General features: G+C 33.4%; 1 pseudogene; it reads right to left on the reverse strand.

The window, feature by feature from the left end:
- Positions 1-3,935: 3,935 nt before the first annotated feature.
- On the reverse strand, positions 3,936-6,227 carry LOC149547269 (G-type lectin S-receptor-like serine/threonine-protein kinase SD2-5; annotated as a pseudogene).
- Positions 6,228-6,730: the final 503 nt, after the last annotated feature.

Consider the following 6,730-nt stretch of genomic DNA (forward strand, 5'->3'; position numbering starts at 1 on the left):
ATAAACAAGGCTTCTTGGTTTCTACCAACATGAACAACTTAGGATAATTGCAGGAAAAAGAGAAATTCAGTCTCACACATATGTTGTTTATTAAAAGGATATACAACGTAGAGACTACCGTATCTAGCAACAGAAGCCAAGAAAAGAATATATAGTTAATGGATCTCCCTATGCATTAAACAGTGCTTTTCACGCACAGTCTATTACAAAGTGGTCTTATGTCTTTAACCGCCTTATCGAATTATCCGATTCAGTATTCTGTGTTTCGTTTTTGTTTGTTTATGCATTTGACCGAAGTACTTACAATCCTTTCCCCTTCGTTTATTCCTTTGTTGCAAGGATTAGTACTGTACCGTTTCCCGAATTGCATGATTTATAAATATAAAATTGTTTTAGATAATTAGGATAAATTATAAATGTATTAAACAAAAACTTCAAAAATTTGTTAATGTTAATTTTATTTGAAAATAAATTTATATTATTAATAATTTAATAACAGGTGTATTAAATGAATATATCATATAAATGACATTCATAAGTCTTTGAATAAATTATTATCTTAAGTTCAAGTAGACCCAAACAAGTTATTTCATACTTGTTTCATTTATACATTGTTAACGCGTTTTACATTTTTTAATTCTCTAGAGATAGACTAGTCACATGGGATATAACCTCTCCATTAATTTCATCTCCATTAATTTCAAATGTGATGCCCATAATAGTAACTTTATGATCTTCTAGGTGTTCACTAGGTGCATCAGAACCATCTCGTCAAAACCTTTCATTGACTCTATTAAAGGAACAAACCCACCCTCAGTAATAGATGTCTAAGTGTAGGGATTTTGGTGTCATTCATATTCAATCTACCATGGCTCAATTCTATCCCTGCCAACATCCATGTCAACCAACAAACAAGGCTTCTTGGTTTCTTCCGACGTGAACAACTTAGGATAATTGTGGGAAAGGAGAAATTCTATCTCACAAAGATGTTGTCTATTAAAAGGATATTTTGTAGTGGAAAGAAAAAAGAGAATGCCTTTCCAGAGAGTTCTTTTGCCAAATTAATTATTGTAACTTGAGTGATCAAAGCTCACATAATAACTATACAAGAGAATCTCTTAGGTGATTATCAATCCTACTATTATTCTAATTCAGTTCAAGGTAAAATTGTGAAAAAAGAAAATCTATAGTCAATTCTACTTGACTTGCTATTTCATCTATAAATTGTTCAACAGCTTATGTGCTTTATTAGCTAGAAAGATGAATAATATTTATTATAGTATAGAAAATGATCAATCAATTAATTTACTACTCATATTTAGGTATTAGAATTAAATTATTTCAAATTGACTTATACAATTTATTATTCCAAAATTTTATGCACTTTTAAAACTTTTTAGAAATTGGATACATATAATTTTTTCTGCTATATTAAAATCCTTTTAACAATTATAGTTTTTAATTGTAGGAAAAATTGAATTATAAATCAATTTGATATTTTCATTTTTATTATATTTTCTCCTTCAAAAGACTTAGTATATATACAATATAATTATGCCTCATATTAGAATTTTTAATTAATAAAAATTGACTTATCTACATATATTTTTACTTGGAATTGACTTGGATATTTTTTATTATTTAAAATTGAATCATATCCCTCACAATTATGGCAATAATAGTTGTATTTAAAAGGATTAAATAGTTTAACATATTTTTAAGATTTAAACTACATAGGTGTTAGTCATTTCCAAGTGATCTAATATGTACTTATTATACACTAAAAATAGTTTTTCATTTATAAATCTAGTCATTTCTAAGTGATCTAATAAGTTGTTGAACCGTACAATAAATTCTTCATTTTTATAATCTAATATTCGTAGCATCTACAAATTATATTTACATGATATCATTAATTTGTAAATTTATTCTAATATTTTTAGTACTTGTTATCCTAGTCATTATACCTTGAAAGCACAACCCCCTTGAAATGGTTTTTACTTATTGTACACTGTTTTTTTTAAGATAAAAATTTGTAGAAGGCTTTATTTGTTCCATGATTTGGATTAGGACAAGGTTATAAATTTGAAGCCCATAAACTAATTACTTTTTACATTGGTCTATAACATGGCAAACGTGGGTTACAATTATGCTCCTTGTAACCCTTATATGGTATAATACACAATCAATAGTTGATATCTTAATATGTGAGACACATCCCATTATTCTTTATCACACTACAATGATTGAACATGTTTTATGAAATAAATAAATAAATAAAAATATGTTTACAAAAATTTAATTATCCCTATCTAATTAAACAATGAAGCATTATGTTTTGTTATCAAGATGGGTAATGAGACAAATAAGGTTTTTCTTACTATGCTACCTTCAATATAAGGAATATACTAGTGATCATTTTAAATGTATAACACTAAAGAAAATTAGTCTTGCCATTATAGATTCAACTTTATTTTTCTAAGTAGAAGACCTAGGTTATTCTTGAGATAAGAATAAAGCTATAGCTTTAATACTAGAATATCTTGTCAACTGGGGAATGAAATTTTTAATTTGACTTCAAATAGTTATGTTAATGTGAGTAATGTTTTTGAAATTTTTTTATTGAGAATAATATTTATTTATTCCTTGTTGCCTTCTTCAACATAACTACATAAGTTGTATATGAAAGAGAATTCTTTCTTCTTCTATATACTATAAATTATTTATTTCTCATTCTCTACAATTGTGTGAGGTGAATACATAACTAATTAATGCCAAGAAGTCCAACATGTCACGAGGAAAAACATGAGATGTAACAAACTGGAAAAACATGAGATGTAACAAACTGTGAACTAGACATAGTGTCTTCAATCAATCAATTAATCACTAAAAAAATATGTTATTGTGATGACATGATAAGCATTATATTGTCACATATTATATTTATTATTATATGTTATAACAACCACCCATGGTATGTATACATTGTGGATCTATTTTGCAATTAACACATTGAAAATGGTTCTTTTAAATCCCAACTAGAAGAAAATAAGGTGGGACACAAAATATTATGTTTAAGTATCATAAGCTATTATAGCAGTTATTTTATTTTTGGAATCTATTATGTATGAAACGGTTAAAAAATAATCACTTCAAAATATTGTTTAAAATTTACTTTTTATTGTTCAAATTATTCATTTGTTTTGATACCCAAAACAATTGTAAAACTCATTATATAAAGTTGCACAACTAATTCAGTAAGTACTGATATGAGAATATACAAATAATAGTCATGCACCTTTGATATTAATAAACTTACAGAATTCATCTATACTAACTCTTCTCCAAACACAGGCAGCTACTAATTCATATATAATTTTCTAATGAATTGTTATGTAGCAATCAAACGATGAACAATAATTGCTACTTTTCTCCAAAATGCAACTTATGTAACTTTGCCATGGCAACCGCCTAAACTAACATTTATTGTGCCGCAGTGTTAGAAGAAATGACTACATGTATACATGACTGCGCAATACCCAATATTTGTCTATTTATGAAAATGAAAAATACAGAAATTACAACCTATAAAAATATGACAGTCAGTAATTTATAGCATTTCAAACTCTAAAAACCAACAAAAAAATGTTAGATGCTCCATCTCTTTTTGCTGGTTCAACTCCAAGAAAAAACTATTAATTGCTCATCTTTTATGTAAGTAAATAAAATTAAAATATGCGAATTCCATTTAAATCAGAATCAACATAATAGGAGAGAACCCTTTTATGACCATGGGCTGAAGCGATTGTTATATTACAGAAGTTTTTTACACTAGTCTAGTTATTATAGCGGTTAGCGGATTACATATATATTATGAAGACGTATTCAAACATTTTAGAACATAGACAGAGATCATGAAGAATTTTTTTCCTAGAAGAAAATCAACAAACATAAAAGTTATCTAGGTCCGGATAAAATAGACGGCTCGGGTGAGAAGCTAGACTGGTGGTAAGATGCAACTGTCAAGCATGATACAGCGGAAGGAACATCATTAAACGTGTCTATTAATCCCTCCAACGCCTTCACCACAGTGGACATCGCTGGTCTTCTCATAAAATTGTCTTGGACATACCACATCCCCACTTTCAACAATTTTACCGCCTCTTCCATCCCCATTTCCTCATCTTCAAGTCCTGGAAACACCAGATCTATTAACCTCACTTCCTCCGCCTTAACTTTTAACAGTAAAAATAAGTCGTCTGAAAGCTCTCTGTTTCGTTTTCCACTGACAATTTCTATCACCATAACTCCAAAGCTAAATACATCTGCCTTCTCTGTGAAATGCATGTTCAACAACTCTGGTGCCATATACCCTGGTGTCCCTCTCATCATTGTTATCACTTCACTTTGGTCTCTGTTAACCAGCTTTGCCATGCAAAAATCTGACACTTTGGCATTGAAATTTTGATCCAGGAGAATATTCTGAGGCTTGATATCAAAATGAATTATCTTCTCTCTACAATCTTCATGTAAATATGTCAATACTCTTGCAATATTCACAACTATTTTGTTTCTAGTCCTCCAGTCTAGCAAATGTTGATGCATATTGTTAGAAAATATCCATTTATCCAGAGACCCATTTGGGAGATGCTCGTATACAAGCATTCGATGGGACTTTTCGGCACAGAATCCCTTCAGACCTACTAAATTAAGATGAACAGCTTTTCCTAGGGTTTCGATTTCTGCCTTGAATTCCCTTTTCCCTCGACCTGCTCCATCAATGCGCTTCACTGCTATCTTTGAGCCGTCACCTTCGTAGACTGAACCGAATCCCCCGCTTCCCAGCTTCGTACTAAAGCTATTTGTAGCATCCTTCAATTTCTGAAATGTGTAACGTAGAGGTAAGCCTTCTGGCCAATCTACGTCATCTTCCTCCTCGCTATCTTCATCCTTTTCTTTCTGCTGTCTTCTCTTTCGAGACTTTATTATCAATGTCCACAATAAGATTGAAAGAGCTATTCCTCCACCCACAGAAGTGGAACTGATAACAACCACTGAGGAATCAAAGCCCTTGGACCTAGACTGGACTTTAATGTATGAAGTGGAATTGTAAAACTTCTCCCCTGGAGTCATTGTTGTTATAGAATAGATATTGGACTCTAGATAGCAATAACCAATAGAAGAATTGGTTCTGTACCTGAAAAAGCAGCTTTGCAGGAGCAGTTTTTGAGGCAAAGTGTTTTGCATGCTTCCCTTGACACCAACCCTGGCGTTGAAGAATTTACATATAGATAAGTAAAATAGGCAACGTGCTCAAGTTCCAAAAAGTGATGACCTCGGAGCCTACCAGTCTGTGAGCAAGCCAGAGGAACGCGCGGAGCACATCCATAGTTAGGATTTGTGACATCAATCGGTTTGAAAGCATTGCCATCTCCTGGACAGCTGCATTGACCGTTTGCGCAGACACCATAGAGTCCGCATGATCCTGGAGAAACACGCCCAGGCACTGATGTCCCGAAAAATGGTGCAAAGTCAACACACGACCTTCCTTCTGTTTCTTTGACCACGGACGATTTGAAAATCCCATCTGAGTCCATTTTATTGTAAAGGGCGCCGCCGCTGGGTGTTGCTACTTTAAATACAGGCGATGGTTGTCCTTGAGAATAATAATAGTAGTACTGATCGTCAAACTGGCCATAAGATAACTCCACCTCTAGAGGTTCCTCGGGATATCTGTAATACATTTGAGCCGGTGAGGAGGTTGTAAACATAGCGAAGCCATCGTGAAGCACGGTACAATAGAAATGACCTGGGCTTGTATTCTTCGGAAAGATGTTTGAAATATGTCTCTGTCCCACCATAAATTTTATCCCTCGCAGCCCTGTATCTGTTGGATAATCATAAGACTACCAGATAATCCCGCCAGAGGTGTTAAACAGAACAAGGTTCCGAGATTCTTGTATCTCCATCCTTTTAAAAGCTTGGGTAGATGTATTTGTGGACCAGACAAGAGTGCTATCTGAGTTCCTTAATACAAGCTCTCCCAAGGAGGTCAGTGTTAGCGCTGCGTTTTCTTGCAACATTTGGTCTCTGTTTGAACTCCACAACATTTCCATAGCAAACAGTCTACCATCCCTAGCGTAGACAAGAAGGAAAGTTGCAAATAGGTAGCCTCTTTCACAAGGGCTGCCATAGCAGAAGAATCCACATCCATACTGCAGAGTCATATTATTGTATGAGGTATTGCTGCTCAGAAGGATCGATCGGACGAGTGCATCGTTGGAAACAGAGGGCGCGAGGAAGTCTAGAGAGTGGAAATTGTTTCTCCAAGTTCTGCCTCCATAAGCAGCAGTGGGAGTGATAGCAAGGCTCTCTGGAAACAGTGAGCAGGATGTTAATTATTGTTAGTTGGACAGCTGTTATTTCTGACCCGGAAATAGCAGCACTATTTATGGGTAGCTTGGACAGTTGTTCGTCCTTATCTATGAATAGCAGTTGTATTTATGGGTGGTTTGGACAGCTGTTTGTCCACTTGCCAAAAATTAGTAAATGGTTATTATTTACTAATTTTAGTGATTCCTTTTGGACACTTTGCAACCAATTCTATTATTGGCTATCGAGTTGTCTTAATCTCAACCGTTGGTTAGATTTAATCTCGGTCGTTGGTTTACCAACATGAGTAGTATAGAAAGGGGTCATTGGGTCATTTGGATAGGGAGAAGCTTTGGTG

This window comes from Cupressus sempervirens, chromosome 7 (assembly GCF_028749045.1).
Source record: "Cupressus sempervirens isolate cs-2001-9-10 chromosome 7, ASM2874904v1, whole genome shotgun sequence".
Lineage (NCBI taxonomy): Eukaryota > Viridiplantae > Streptophyta > Pinopsida > Cupressales > Cupressaceae > Cupressus > Cupressus sempervirens.